Source organism: Arachis ipaensis, chromosome B09, assembly GCF_000816755.2.
Source record: "Arachis ipaensis cultivar K30076 chromosome B09, Araip1.1, whole genome shotgun sequence".
Taxonomy (NCBI): Eukaryota; Viridiplantae; Streptophyta; class Magnoliopsida; order Fabales; family Fabaceae; genus Arachis; species Arachis ipaensis.
Window position 1 is genome coordinate 23,196,415 of NC_029793.2, and position 16,833 is coordinate 23,213,247.

Below are 16,833 nucleotides of genomic sequence, written 5' to 3' on the forward strand. Positions count from 1 at the left end.
TATATAATTTTTTTATTATTTTTATTAGAATGAAATTATTTTTTGGGGAGTTTAATTAATAAACAGTTTGTATATTAATAAATAAATGCATACACTTTTTAAATAAATATGCTAATATTTGTTAAATATTTTAATAAATAAAATATTAAAATAAATATGTGAATATTAATAAATGAATACATACACTTTTTAAATAAATATGCTAATATTTATATATTAATAAATGAATATTTATTGTTTATTTAATCTAACAAATATATTTTTATTGATGCAGCCTAATAGGAATTTGTTGGTGCATAAACTGGATCCGCCACAAACGTGGAACCCGATGGTCGAAAACTATTTACGCGCCACAGGATTCTACCACGTATTTAGGATTGGGTTGATAAGAGGATTTCACCCCTTATTAGCTACTCTGGTTGAAAGGTGGAGGCCGGAAACTCACTTTTGTATTGCCGGTGGGTGAGGTTACAATGACATTGGAAGATGTCGCTCATATATTTGGCCTACCCATTGATGGAGAGCCTGTGAGTGGATGGACTGATAGTAGTAGCAACTTCCTGCAGAGCCAGAGCATCGTGATATTCGGTCGTGAAGCAGAAGTCAGTCATTCTTCGAAATCCTATATAAAGCAGAAGTCAGTCATTCTTCGAAGTCAGCCATTAGGAGATACGTCAGATGTCATATTTTCTGTTTGTTATGTTCGACCCTATTTGCGGATAAGTCGACCGCATACCCCCACGCGAAGTATCTACTGTTGCTTTGTGATTTCGAGTGGATCCATACAAATAGTTGGGGGGTCAGCATGTCTCGCACATCTTTACAGAGCACTATGCCGTGCATCACAATATGATACAAAGGAGATGTATAGCTCTCTTAATCTGTTGTTTGTTTGGGCATGGGAGCGAATGCCGTGTATTGCGCGTGTACCGAGATATACCCTTCCACCGGCTAAGATACCAGTTGCCATAAGGTAATAATTCTTATTTTAGTCCTGCGTTATATTCACTATGCATGTTTGATTTATAGTCACTTATGTAAAGTTTTTCAATGTATCATGTTTCAGGTGGAGTCATTCGAAACGGACCACAGCGTGGTTATCGAAGACCGTAGCGAGATTTAGGCATGATATAGACTACATGGAGGAGGTAAATATTTATGGGTCTTGTGATTCCTATTTCCAAACGTTAATGTTAGGGTTCTAATAGACCAATGGTATGAACTCAAATCTATATACCTTACGAACCTCTGTTATCTTGTACACATCATGTACATACAACTGCCAATCGAGACGCTGGTTAGCACAGTGATAATGAGATAATCGTCGTGTCGGTCTAGAATTTCTCTTATAGAAATAAGAACTTCGCTGTAAGCATAGCTCCAAACCAACAAACAATTCTCACATAAAAAATTTGGTTTTGTCACAAGTACAAACCCCAATAAAAATTAACCGAAGTATTTAAACCTCAGGTCGTCTCACAAGGAATTGCAATGAAGTGAATGATTATTGGCTATGAAGGAATACCGGGGGGGTTTGATTTGATGAAAAGAACAAGAAAATAAATGACAAGAAAAGTAAAGAAAGCAACTAAAGAAAGCAATTAATAAAAGAGAGACATTCATGGCAAGGATTGAGATCATAGGCTTTCTATCCTAGTCACTAATAGCAATGATTAACAAGAATTTATCTTATTTCGTCATCTCTAGCAACGGAAGAAGGTAAAATATTATCTTCACATTGAGAGAACGTCAAACAAGACTAGCTAATCTCAATCCAAAAGTCCTAATCAACTTACTAATTGAATTAGTAAGAGATTAGAGTCAATGGAGACAATACTAGCTAACAACTCTAGATCACCAACATAGGTTGGGTCTTATGACTCAAGATTGCCTAATTCCTCTTTCCAAGCCAAGAATGCTCAAAAACTCTACTCTAACATCCAACCAAGCATTTTATCAAATACCACTACAAGAAAAACACCCATTCAGGTACACTTGAAAAGTGTAGCCAAAAGTTGAAAAAAGTGATGCCTTAGGCTACGGCTACGCTTTCTGGGCTACGGCTACGCTTTCTGGGGTGATTCCTATTCGGCCGTTGCCTATTCTCAAAGGCTACGCTTTTCTGCACCAAGGGCTACGCTTTTGGCGTTTGGGAATAGGGTACGCTTTTCAAGTGATGCTATTCAAGACCAAAGGCTACGCTTTTCAGCTTCCATTTTTGCCAGAATAGGCTACGCTTTTCAACGCTACTGCATCACCTGTAAAGCGTAGCCACATTGTATACCATGGCTACTTTTTATAAGTGTAGCCTTAGGTCCCTCGTTGTTTTTTTTTAATTTTCTATATATATATATATATAATATTCTAATAATTTTTTGTACAACATAATATTTATAATATGATTATATATATAATTATGTATTTTTAATTAAATAAATTAAATATTATAAAATAAAAATAAATACACAATTATACTAAACTAAAAAATATTCTAGCAAAACATAGCAAATACATTCTAAAGATTCACAAGCACTATACTATTACAATATATTAGTACATAAAACAATGGATCAAACTATTCAATTGAACAATCATTCAACAATAGAGTAAAAAAAAATGAAACATGTCTAAACTACTACTTTCCATGTATCAATGAATATAAAGAGGATTACAAATTAAATCTATTATTAAAATAAATAAAAGAAAAGAGAATAAACAAAGACCTTAGTGCCCTGAGTACTAAGTCCCTATGAGTTGTGTGCCTGAAAATCATTTGAACGTACCCCACAAAGAAAGGATTTTTTTGTTGGAGCCACTTATGTTGCCTCCTAGTGCCTTCATGAAGTGCTGAATAAATTCAGGGTGCCCTTCATAAGTGGCGGCAGTAATGAGATTACCATCTTTTGCTGCTATGGTGTCTGGTTCAACCCAATGAGTACCGGAGGCAACCAATGCCGGTTTAACAGGAGGAAAAGCGGTGCACTTGCGATCTTTAGCTACACCTGCAGCCGCCAGAATCAACCGTCCAAAGAGCATTCTAGAGGTGATTCCTAATTCCTCGTGCCAAGAATTCATTCCAAACAAACATGGTCTCATAAAGGACATGGCCTGTCTCATTATCACACATGTTTCTTTGAAGACTACACATAATGTGATATGAGTAGCTGAAAAAGAAATACATTGATATAAATTGATAACAATTTAAGTGTCATGAAACTGAAAATCTGAGCCTAAAAATATGAACATTTTAACCTAATAAAACTGTCACATGGAAATAAATTGATAACAATTTAAAATATAAGATTATAAGCAAATAAACTGAAAATCTGAGCCTAAAAATATAAACATTTTAACCTAGCAACTAAAAATAGTGACATGAGTTTGAATTAAATGCTGAAGATTAAACGATACCTAATTTCATGTCCTGGTCCACAAAAAATTCAGCTCTAGATTGTAAACCAGTTTTTTCTTCATTTGTTTAGATTCTTCAACTGTGGTAGTGTTTAGCTTTATCCCAAGTTCAGCTGCAGTTGTCACAATCTCCATGGGAAACAATAACCTGTTTATAGATCAGTCAACTACAAAACTTCATTTAATATCAGCTCAAACCTTGACAATTATTTCCATCATAAGGTACAAAATTCTTCTTGCTTTTTTTCATACAAAAATAAAAATAGCAATAATCATCATCATTATCATGCAGGAAAAAAGTTGATAGCATTATTTGGTAAGCTTCTCCCTTGAAGTTCATGGGCTTGATACCTTAAATCATATTAAATCTGTAGTCCCACCATGCTTGATCAGGTTAGGAGAAGCTATGAATACATTTTAGTCTATTGGCAATCCCTCAATCTCATAAACTTTGATCTTCTACATGTAAAACACTAATATGTATTATGCAAGTCACTTAAGAAGAATAAACCACGGAATAAAAAAGAAACTATTTCCTAAGTGTGCATTATTTGACTGCCTATGCAATTGGGTAGGAAAAAAAATCATATATATTTTTAATATATTTCAAGAGTCCATACAGTTGAACCAATTAAATGCTCACTAAGCCATGCATATCCAAAGAATTCAATGCCCATTTGCATGCAGGTATAGCATATATAGATAAAGGTACAAAATGAAGTACCCTTTAACTTAATCCAAATGGAAGCATGCATTTCGCATCACAGTTAGTCTGTAATGGTAAAGTTTAGTACTTGCCGTCCAAACATGAATATAAAGATGAAGAGAAGCTCTTGAGTTACCCTGAAATACCACATGAAGAGAAGCTCTTTAGCAGAAGCTACACTTACTAATAGTTTCTCCTCTTTTTCGATTAAATGTCACTGAGAGAAAATGAAAGTCTGCTGCTCGGCATTGATCATGCAGTATAACGCGAATCGGAATCCCAAACCTCTCAAATTTCACTTAACCATAAAATCAGAACCCTAAACCACAGGAAACCATCAAATTGAATAAAGAACAAAATTAGAATTCAACACTAATAATAACAAGCAGCGCTCAAATGCGATTCTGCACGAGAAAATGAGACACTTTTTTTGCCATTTATTATAATTCTAGGCAGAATAAAAAATTAAAATAAACACTCAAGAAGCTAGGTAGCATAAAGATTTCTCCACTGGAATATCATTTGGATAGGGGAGGTAATCTTAAGTATTTATGTTAGTTATGTTTTATTCAAAGTCCACCGAATTAAGATCTAAATTCAAGAAAAACTTCAACATGCAAAGGAATTGAAATACCGTACTTCTGTTCAGCTGGCATGTAATTATTTCCCCCTTACACAACTAGCAAGAAACTAGTAAGCACGTTAAATATTTTCAAGGATAATGTTCAATGCATACCTCCTTATGCGAATAAGAACTTGATGGACTGATATTAGCGAAAGTTGGCCTCTGTTCCCGGATTCCAAACTAAGGGGAGCAAAAAATATATATAAAAGAATATCCATTATGAGGGAAGAATAATACAATGAAATGGAGGATAAAATATATATATATATACACACACACACAGAGACCAACCAAAAGGAATAGCTATCCATTTTAATGGGAATTAATTAAATATCCTCCAATTTAAAGTTGTCAAGAGAGAACATCACAATGAATATCATCAATACAACCAGTTTAACATAATGACTACAACTCACAAACTTAGCAAAAAGTAATAATTTATTTGAGTAATGATACTTAAACAAACAAATACTCCTCACATCCTCCATCCAAGCCACAGCATAACACCCTGAAGTTTTTGAAAGTATCTTTCTTCTATTTAATATTTTTTAACAATCATGATCCATGTGGCAAACCATACGGAAAAAATGCCACAATACAATGTTAATGCTTTTACTTTCATATTCTCACTAAAAATATATATCTTGTGAAATAAAAGAGATCTATTTATTAACAACCTTAGGTTAGAAATTTATATCAGACAAAAGGCAACATGCAGTTTTCTTTCCCTTTTCTTTTTTTTTTTTTCTTTTGCGTGTGCCACCGGGGGAAGGAGGTGGTTAACCACACCAGCGCAATTATATCTATAATGTGACAGTGCTAAGTTACTACAAATCATGGCTACCTGAAAGCAATAAAGCAAAACAGAGAAATACCACTTCGGCAAGCCTGTCCTCGAATGACCCGACATTTGCATCAGCACGCATGAATATCTTCCGATAGGCTGCTTTAAGGTTCCTGATCTGGATAATTAAACAAGAGAGAAGTTTAGTTGCAATGAAAAACAATCGAAGACGAGTAATTTTAAAATTTTTGTTAGTATAACCTCTGCAGTGCTGAATCCACGTCGAGTCAGGCCCACTAAATTTAGACCCCGAAGCTCCACTCTTTCTCCGGCTACCATTGTGTACTTTTGAACATCTTGTGAAACCTGCATGTATATAAGAATATGACATTGTAGTTGCACACCTGAGTAATGTTAAATCATTTGGCATGGTAACAGTATTTGCTTTAACAAGTTATATAAGGAAAATTCAATATCAATAACACATTAGACCCAGTTTAATCAACTTTCTATTAATCATCCCGATGACCAATAATGCTCTATTGAATTCCAAAATCAAGAACAACCATATTCCTCATACAATACTTACTAATCACAGCCTTCATAAACTTTTTTCTAATTGGCTTAAGTGTTATATACTATCCTTACATGATATCATAACAATCATATCTTTTTTGTGACAAACAGAAAAATTCAAAACAAAGAGATTCAAAGTAAAACGTACCACAGAACCACCACTAAGAAAAGAGAAAGAGCCAAGATGGCAGAATTGATGAACAATAGTCACTCCTGCAGTGTGAACATAGCCTTACATATGAAAAACATTAATTATTTTCCAACTATAGAATACAAGTTCATTAGAGGAAGCACTAGCAATTATAGCATACAACAAAGACGTATGGACCTAGCATAAGCTTGCGACTCTCCTTAAACATGCTGGGTTGCAGAAAAATTTTGTTCCTTCCTTAACACAGCACCTAATGATTAAAGCAATAAATTTAGCAATATACTCAACCATTAAAAAAAAAGTTCATCATCAGATTGCACAAGCAGCGGCGGATTCAAAGGAGAAAATGGAACCAGAATACGCAGAGGCAAGAAGAACGAGTAGACGCGGATGGAAATAAATAAATAGCATGTATGTTCATCAACAATACATAGGTTGTTCATCAAATCATAATTCACAATTGCATATAAACCAGATAAAAAATCCCCAAATTAAAAACCCTAAAATTGGAACCCTAACTACCCAAATTTCAGAACCATACAGAAATCTATAGATACCTTCTCAACGATGTGAGCCTAGAGAGATGAGCTGAGCGCAGAGAGGATGAGCTAAGGGCAGAGACGACGATGGTGCGAACAGGAGGGCGTAGCTGACGGTGAGTGGCGAAGTCGTGAGTGGTGAGTGCTGAGTGGGGAAGGAGCGACGGTGAGTGGGGACGGTGAGTTGCGAAGGTGAGAGGTGAGGGCACGAAAGGTTTCTCTGATGGGGAATCGAAGGTGAGGGTGCGATATGATCAGTGTGCTTTGGGGGAAAAGGGTAAAAAAATCCCTAAGTGTGCTTTGGAGAGCTGTGTCAATGCCTCCCTTGAAAGAACGTATTTGTGTTGGTGGAGCCCTAGCAGCGGCGGTGGAGCTTCAGCGGCAACAGAGCACCCCTTTCTTCTCTCCTCCATTGCGTTTTCTCTCTTCCTCGAGCTCTCTCTCTCTCTCGTTGGCATTCGAAGACGACGGCGGCAGAGCGTATTTGGAGTTTAATTTCTGGCGACACCGATGGTTCTTGAGTGGATAGTGCAACGGCAGAACGTATCTGGGGTTTGATGAGATAGGCGACGAAGTGTTGGTGGTGACAAGTTAGGTGACTTCTGAGCTTTGGAGGGAAAATTTTTACGAAGTGTGAGCTTACACCGGTAAAAAGTTAAGAGGGAAATTAAAAAATTCACCAAGTGTCAAATTTTTCGCTCTAGAAACATTAGGCATCACTTTTAAAACGCACCCAAAACTTAATAAATAGGCTACTCTTTAAAAGCGTTCCCTTTGATACAAAAAGTGAACCTATAGATATCAACCTACGGCTACATTTTATAAGTGATTTCTAAAATACCTAAGGCTACACTTTTTAAATGATGCCACAATTGTGTATCCTTTTCTCTTATAAAAAGGCAACACGGAGAAAAGCGTAGCCTATTCATAGAATAGGCTACGCTTTTCAAATGTAATTTAAAAAAAGTGTGGCTGAATGGGTATTTTTCTTGTAGTGTACTTGGAAGACATAAAAGGAAAGCATAATAAATTGCAAGGAAGAATAAAATCTACTAACTACCAATTGCAAGGAATTAATAATAACAACTCAATTCAACAATAAAAGAACATCAAACATTAAATTGCATTAAAAGATATCCAAATCCAACATGAGTTCATTAACATAAAAGAGGCATAAAGGGGAAATTAACATGAAAACTAAGAGAATCAAACTACTAGAGCATGAAAATGTAAAGAAAACAAGATGAGAACAATAAATTGAACCTAGATCTAAGATGCAAAGTACCTTAGGAACCCTAATTCTAGAGAGAAGAGGGAGCTTCTCTCTAGAAACTAAACTACATGATGCTAAGCTACAACTAAGTGCTCCACCCTTGCCCAAGCTTGAATTCTGCATGAAATACCCTCAGAAACGAGTTGGATTTGGGCCTGGGCAGCTCAGAAATCGCCTCCAGCGATTTCACTTTAAGTGGGTCACGTGTCGAGCGTCACGCGTACACGTGGGGGACGCGTGCGCGTCGTTGGCCAAAACTCCTACTCACGCTTACGCGTGGGTGGCGCGTGCGCGTGGCTTGCAAATCTTCAACGCACGCGTACGCGTGGATGACGCGTGCGCGTGGCCCTCAATTCTCCAAATGCTCATTTCTTCATGAATTCTCCACTTTGCATGCTTTTCTCTTCACTTCTTCCATCAAATACTTTCCTTATGAACCTGAAATCACTCAACGAACACATCAAGGCATCGAATGGAATTAATGTGAATTAAAATCACCAATTTAAGGGCATAAAAAGCATGTTTGTACACTTAGGCACAATTTAAGGGAGAATTACAAAACCATGCTATTTCGTTGAATAAATGTGAGAAAAGGTGATAAAATCTTCCAAATTAAGCACAAGATAAACCACAAAATTCGGGTTTATCACGCAGCAAGCAATAACATGGCGACATGGTAGTCGTTCCACCTGAAAGTGCCCACAGTCAAAATGATTATATTCTGGTGGCAGTTTCTTTTATAAGTAAGATATGTGAAGTAAGATATATAATATGTGGTGAATGATTTTGTATTTTGTGAACAAAAAAATAGTTATTAATAAGCTATTATTGAGTATAGAAACATATATTTAGTATCTCACAAAAAATTTTTATTATACTATTGTAAACAATTTGATTATTTCTTTATTGTATATTTGATTATTCTACTATGGTAGATTGGATTATTCTAGTAGCTGTTTATTTAGTAAGAAAACGTACGAAATAATATGTATAAATATATAAATACATAGTGATTGATTTAGTAACTAATTTGTACTATCCATGAAGTATTTTAGAATAATATATAAAAGACGGTTATTAGTGATCCGGTCACTATAACTCGACCTCTATAAATTATAATTTGAAAATTAGGTCAAAAGAACGTTAGAGTTTTCATGACTTGTAAACAACCATAACTCGAATTGTTGTGCATAACTCAGCCATTACAATCCGATCCATCTTATATTACTCGGTAACTGTCACCTATAGCTCGAAGAACAAGTCAAACAAATAGATATAATCATTCAAGTAAAATAGAAAAATAACTTCCTTGTACGCATCCCTAATAGCTCGGAAAAGTAGTCAAAACAGATATTGGAACTTTAAACATTACCTCACTATAGCCCACATACGTTTTCACTAGCAACCGAAGATATTTAAAAACGATAATATCTCCATAGGTAAATCTATCTAAGGTAAATCATGGTAAAAGATAGAATATATCTGCAAATTTAATACTACCTTAAGTCACTTTCACTCTCTTATTTGAAATATTACTGACTTGAGTGTCAAAATACCTTTTGCAGTTATCCATCCCATTTGATATTCTTTAGAGTTTGATGTATACCTCATCCATGGAGAAGATAAGACATGTCTTCCCTTTTACAATGAGCTAAACCTTGTACAAACCCTTTTATAGCAAGAACAATTAGTTTTAGTGATCAGATGCTAAAAATACCCGAAATCATTAAATTTGTCTAATTCATCCATTTATATTTCTAATACAAATTGTAATATGAAAAATTAATCTTAAGGATCATTAATAATATTTAATTATTAAAAAATATCTATTTAAAAAAATATATAACAGAAAGACAAAAATTTTATTATAAATAGACAATAATACTCTTTTATTAGATTTTCCAATATTTCTCCTATCATAGGCTTAGTGTGACAATTTTTTAAAAAGGTGTTTGCGTTTTTTAAAAGTAGAAACACCTTATTTATGTTTGGTAGATAAAGAAGATTATGTGTTTATACTTGTAGTTTTTAAAACTTAAGATTCTTTTTGAAAGCACTTAAAGAGAAGTTTTTCAAAGTTGACTTATGCTTGTCAAAATTAAAAAATCCAATATAATTTCATATACTAAAAATTCTGTGTATAGGAAGAAAATAGGCTATTGTTCCTTTATCCTTTCATAAAATTTTATCGTATTTAACTTAATATGAATATTTTCATACATATAACATCTACAATTACAGATTTAATATTTTTAATATTTATTCAATTATTCAAATAGAAATTAAGAAATGCAAAATAAAGAATCTTTGCATAATAATAAAATATTTTCATTCAAATATACAATGCATGGATGGAATTTAATATAAATGATGAAGAAATTAACTTTTATTTTTCAACTTGTTAATTTTTTACCATAAATTTTATAAACATCTTTTCCCCATTTATGAAAAAGATCTTCTTATTTAATGCATTTTGACTTGAAAAAAATTATTCAAAATTTTTGTTTATTGTCCTTCCATATTGCCATGAATTATGTCAGCATTTTTTTGTTCTTTGTAGCCTAGTTATCAGAATTGGACTGGACCAGTCAGTTTGATTGAAAAACCGATGAACTGGTAGTCTGACCGATTGATGATTTGGAGCGGACTTTGTTGTCCAGCGCAGGTCCACGATGCACCCACGTGCCGCTGAACCACCGAAAGAGCTCTGCATGTCCACTTCAACAGTAACAGAAATTAAACTAAGGTTCGAACATATATCTAAGAATTGATACATGATACTTGATTGTTATTAATATATTTGTAAAGATATGTATTTTAAGTTTTAAGTTTTAATTTTAATTTTATTTTTATAATTTTATATTTTTATTTAATTATGACTGGGTCAACCAGGTGAATCAATAACTCACCAGTTGACCTAGTGATCCGATCGTATGACCGGGTTAATTATCGATTCGGTTCTGATAACTATACTTTGTAGTACTATTATAAATAGAATGATTGAAAAAACTTAAAACATCACGGAGTTTGTTATTCTTATGTATTCTCTAAATAGTTTTAGGGCTAATGACTTCTCTCTCTTATCAATGCCATTCTAAAAATCGTTGCTTGGTATCAAGAATTTTTCAACATCATATACAGAGATGATGATAATAATCATGACAAAATCAAATCACTTCAATAAAGTACAAAAAATTTCTATTATTGTACTTGAGGAGGTAATTATCCATATGAATTTTCTTTAAATTTAATTTTTTAGCTATACATAACATGTCGTATTACATATAATTTCTTGCTAGTGTCATGAACAAATTAAACTAGCTGGGGCAATATGCACGACTTATGTTTTCTCTTTTGAATTCAAGATGTGTTGCAGTTGAATTCAAGATGTGTTGCAGTTGCAATTCAATATCTCAAGCGTTACCTTTGGTAGACCATCCCTTTGGCAACAACAATAGTAGTGGTGGTAGTGGAATTATTGGAGGAAAGAGTAGATAATAATAAGTGAAAGTCTAAAAATATACCGATAAAATTAGAATATAAAAATGAATTTAGATAATAGATATAAAATTAAAATTTATTTTAGAGAAATGTTAGAGGACTATTAGAATTTATTAGTCTTCGCTTTTAACTATAACATCAATCTAATAATTTATTTAGTTTGGTAATTTAACAACATATTTTAGCCTATATTTTTAAAGATTGATGGTTAACTAATTAATAATTAAGAATAATAAATTCTGTAGTCTTCTAGTATATTTTTATTATTTTAAGCATTTAGGTAAAATTAGAAAACATCTTTGATTAGCTAATAACGAACATGTGGCTAAAAATGGAAAAAGAAAATTTTCAATTTGTTTAGGCAAAGATTTTTCTCATATCTACATATATTTCTCATGCAACTATATTACGTGATAAAAAAAATTACATGAACATGCCAAATAAGAAAGGAGAATTAATGAAAATTTAGAATAAATTTTCAACTCCAACTATTACATTAAGTTCCCGCTATTCGCTGTATATTTTAATTATTTTTTGTTAAAATAACTTTAATGCATGATACAAGAATGCTTTTATATGACTTGACTTTTATTTATAACTTAAGATATTGGTAATATATTATCAACGCAAAGACTAACAAACATTTTGTTTAATTACATAAGGGATTTTGCAACACAATAATCTTTACGTACAATATTTAAGAATGGAAATTTGTGGTCGTTAGTGAAGATAGATGGTTTTTTTTTTAATCTTTTCATCAAATCATTATATGCATAGACAAAAAAAAAAAAAAAGAAATCATGATCCACATGAATCATTTTAGCATCTTGAAGCAAAATAATATTATCACTGTCTCCAAATCTTCAAACTTAGATCCAATATTCGATCTCCACTGATTGGATCCGTTCATCATGTATTACTTACTTTGATAAAAAAGGAAATAAAATAAATTTCAAATAAAATGAAATCATTCATAAAATAAGCTTATAATTAAAGAATCATCATAATTGGTATACCTTACAATTTAATGAAAATACTTAGAACATGTGTACATAGCACCATAGTACACTACAAGAAAACCATAATTTTGCTATGCTTTTAAAGCATGGCAAAAAGTAGAAAAAAGCGTAGCGATAGCTTTTCGCTACGCTTTTTGAAAGGGTCACATCTGCTAGTATGCCGGAAGCTCTATCGCCACGCTTTTGGTGACCTATGGCCACGCTTTTTTTGTCGCCACGCTTTTATCTATTGCCACGCTTTTAAGCGTGGCCGTATGCGAGAGGATATGGCTACGCTTTTAAAGCGTGTCAGTAGTTAGATACGGCTACGCTTTTAAAGTGTGACAATAGCGAGAGATATGGCTACGCTTTTAAAGGGTACCAATAGCTAGAGATATGGCTATGCTTTTAAAGCGTGCCAGTAGCTAGATACGGCTACGCTTTAAAAGCGTGCCAGTAGCTAGAGATATGGCTATGCTTTAAAGCGTGGTGAAAAGTGGCTACTGTACGGAATAACTACGCTTTCAAAGCGTGGCTATAAGTTTGTTCAAGTTCAATTATTTTTTTTAATCTTCGTAATAAAACCTAACAAAATTCATAGATAAAGTAAAATTTAGACAATATACAACCTTCATAACAATTTTAATTACTATTAACAATATAAAACCTTCATAAACTTGTACACCAAATATAGTGGTTGATAACATGACAAGCTCTAACAAAAAAACAAAGTCATAACAACTACCCATAAATTTGTAATACATGCATTACAAATCCAACAACTATTACATTATCTATTTCCTTTACATACTTAACTACAAATATGAAACTTCATGATTACTAATCATCCATTACAAACATGAAGCTCACATGCCTCCATATTGTTTGGGCTAAAAGAGTTGATCTCTAGAAGGATAGGGTTTGTGATAAGGCCATATGTTGTAGGATCATTTTTCGCAAATCCCCTCCATGCATTAGGGGAGACTTTGCTATCGCCCGAAGTATTATCTGTAAGTCAATACAACAAGTCAATGTGTACTGATAATACATGTTACACATCAAAATTTGCATGACAATATGGGAAAGCAACTTAATTGTGCTTTTACAAATACCTGTGTCTTTTGCTTTTCTAGATTGCGTCTACAATACCTGTGTGAACCTTCATTTACACCTACCGGATTTTGATGATCATCAACATTACCATGAGTATCAATTTTTAAAACGAGTTTGTAGCAATTATCAATGATAGATGATTTTAAACATCTTTTGTGTTTGTAAACAAACAGAATCAGTGAAGCAACAATATCTTCATATTAACAGATTAAAAATGTCTAATGAGAATCATCCATAGTTCTAGTGCTTTATGATTCGGGTATCTAACAAAAAGTAATTTCTATATAATACCAGGATCTGTTAGCCATCCAAATGGAAGCATGTCCAAATCAGGCCAGAATTTCCCATTTAAGCCAGATGCTCCTATCAGATTAGAAGTTGCAAAATCCCTGATTCAAAATTGAATAAACTAACTTTATTGTATAGCCAAGGATGGAGAAGCATCATTATTGAAAGGTAATAATAAGTGATACAATGCAAGCACCCAAACTGAAATTTATCAATTTAATAACCTCGTTACGTCGAAGTGACCTTTTACATCCCACCATGTATCCCATTCATCTCCTGTAATACGATACATGCTAACCAGTCCAATGACATCCTTGGCCATGGCTGGAGTCACATTGTAAATTGGTTAATGAATCTGCCAAGATATTTACTGATCAGGAGTAAAGGAAACTGCATAATACCTCTGATACATAGCTTATTTCACTTAAATCCAAGTCATCACCAAATACACAGTCATATTTCACTGCAAGTATAAAACACATTACTAGTTGCTAAATATTAAATACCATTTAGTAATTTCTTCATACATGAATAAACAAAGATAATCTTCTTTACCTTTTTTAATTCAGAGTATCCCCTAATTAGTACATAAAAAATAATCAATCTAATCTTCAAGATTTACTCACCTCTCTAACAAATGAAACATAATCCATGGTTGACTACTTTTAAAAGTGTGGCCAAAAGATAATCCTTTTCTTAATTTTAGTTGAACTAGAAGCTTTGAAATTTGATATATGAAAACACTGACTGAAAGTTATAGAACAACTAAAATATCAACTCTATCTCACTCTTCCTAAACAACAATCTCCCAAAAATAAATAGTACACATAGTGTATAGAAGGAAAGCTGATGCATTATATTGCTTAAATTTATCTGAGACATGAGTATGATGATATATCACATATATAAATTGACTATAAATTGTATCTCAATTACCAAAATCAACACCCATGAAGCACACTGCTCATAAAGGGATCTCAATAAAGCTTTCCTAGCTCCCAATGATGTACTCACACTCATGAAACCATGTGGCATCCATGCACAAGCCCTTGCTAGGATTGCTATGTCTTTGGCACCCTAAACTCAACCAGATTCTTGATAAGCACCTCCTTCATAGATTGAAAGAAGAGGAATTGAAGGTCAGCAACAAAATTTAGCTAAAGGTAAAAACAACATTCCCAAATCTTTATCCAAGAAACTCAGCTGCCATGACCAACATTAGCTTGGAAAGAACAATGACTTATCTCTAAAAACAACATTCCCAAATGGTAGTTAGATTAGTTGTTTACTTATTAACAATGCTTAGTTAAAGTAGTGATTAACTAGATTAGTAGCTTTTTTGGAGTTTAGGTAGGTTTCTAATGTTAGGTTAAATAGGCAGTAGAAATAAAATGAGAATGTAAATTAGTTTAATTTTTTAGATTTAATGTAATTCTTAAGCTTTAGGTTAAAGGCCTAGTAATTTAGTTAAAAATCTAAGTCGTTCAAAATTTATTTAGTTTGGGTTGGTTAAAATTTTTAATAATTTAATTTAGTTTAATTTATTTAGAATTAATATATTTAGGGTTATTTAGGATTAATTATTTAGGATTAAATTGTTGATGATTACTTTATCAAATTATTTAATGTAGTTTACTTTTATTAAATTGTTAATTTATTTAATGTAACTTGTGATGGTTCTAAAAGAAATTTTTTTGTCACGGTACAGCCACATCGATTTATTACCAGCATCAGGAGGCAGCATGGTATGACCCTAGATGACAGGATCATACCATACCTGCACATGGCCAGCTTAGCCCTCCTTGTGAGGCTCAACGACTACTAGTTTAGGTTGGATAAGCCGTTGGTCAGTGCATTGGTAAAGCAGTAATGGCCCGAGACTCACACTTTCTATATGCCATTCGGAGAGTGCACGATTACGCTTTAGGATGTTGTGTACCATTTAGGGCTTCTCATTGACAGACATTACGTCAGCAGATGTTTGACAGATTTCCAGCGGTTCATTGATGGCAGGAGACCTGCATGGGATTGGTTCCATGAGTTGTTGGGTGTGTTGCCTCCGGCGGACTGCATCGACAAGTTCATGGTGAAGTGCACTTGGATGCAAGAGACGTTCAGTCACCTTCCCCACGACACAGACGAGGAGACAGTTTGGAGGTACGCGAGGGCACACATCATGATGCTATTATCCACCCAGCTCTTCGGTGACAAGTCCGGTACACGCATGCATATCCGGTGGCTACCATACGTTGCAAGATTGGAGGATATGGGTGGATACAGCTTGGTTAAGTTAGTCGGTCCGTTGCAGCTCCTCTAGTCATGGATCTTTTGGTGGTTCCTGGGTTTTAGGCTGGATGGGTTTGACGTATTTCATTATCCATTGGTAGTGAAATAAAACTTGCAAATCTTCGTCACTACATATCAAAAATGAGTCGTACTTCACCCCATCTCGAATAACAGAAATTGAGATTCGATAATATAACTTCTCGATCCGTTTCATTCCATGCAGACCCAATTTCTGTAGTACAGTATTATGATAATCAACTAGGCTCATAGAAGGTCTGATAAAGACGCTCAACGGATCTTTATCAGTAAACTTAATTCTCGATCGCATTTTTTTTTAATCGTGCCTTTGTAGTACACAAGAACTAGAAAGCTATCCTCTGTAGCCATTTTGAGTGTCACTCTAATGAGGATTCAACATGTTGTTGGTATTTATATAGGTTGGACGCCTACTTTAAATTGAATTAAATTAATTTGATTTAGAATTTAGTAGAGTCGATTTATCCTATGGTGTTTTTTTCCGTAAATCGAATTCACTTCATTCGATTTACTTTAGTGCATGCATTATACCAAGTAAATCGAATC

The 16,833-nt window shown here is 33.7% G+C and overlaps 1 long non-coding RNA gene and 1 pseudogene across 2 annotated transcripts; both read right to left on the minus strand.

Annotated features, from left to right (window-relative positions):
* LOC110266676 lies at positions 5,237–6,706 on the minus strand. Of its 2 annotated transcripts, XR_002354154.1 has the most exons (3): positions 6,251–6,466; positions 5,788–5,892; positions 5,237–5,704 (listed from the first exon to the last, which is right to left on the minus strand). It is a non-coding gene; the product is annotated as an uncharacterized LOC110266676 (long non-coding RNA). The 2 variants fall into 2 exon arrangements; XR_002354153.1 differs by having other exon boundaries at positions 5,237–5,892; positions 6,251–6,706.
* On the minus strand, positions 13,409–14,917 carry LOC107615292 (annotated as a pseudogene).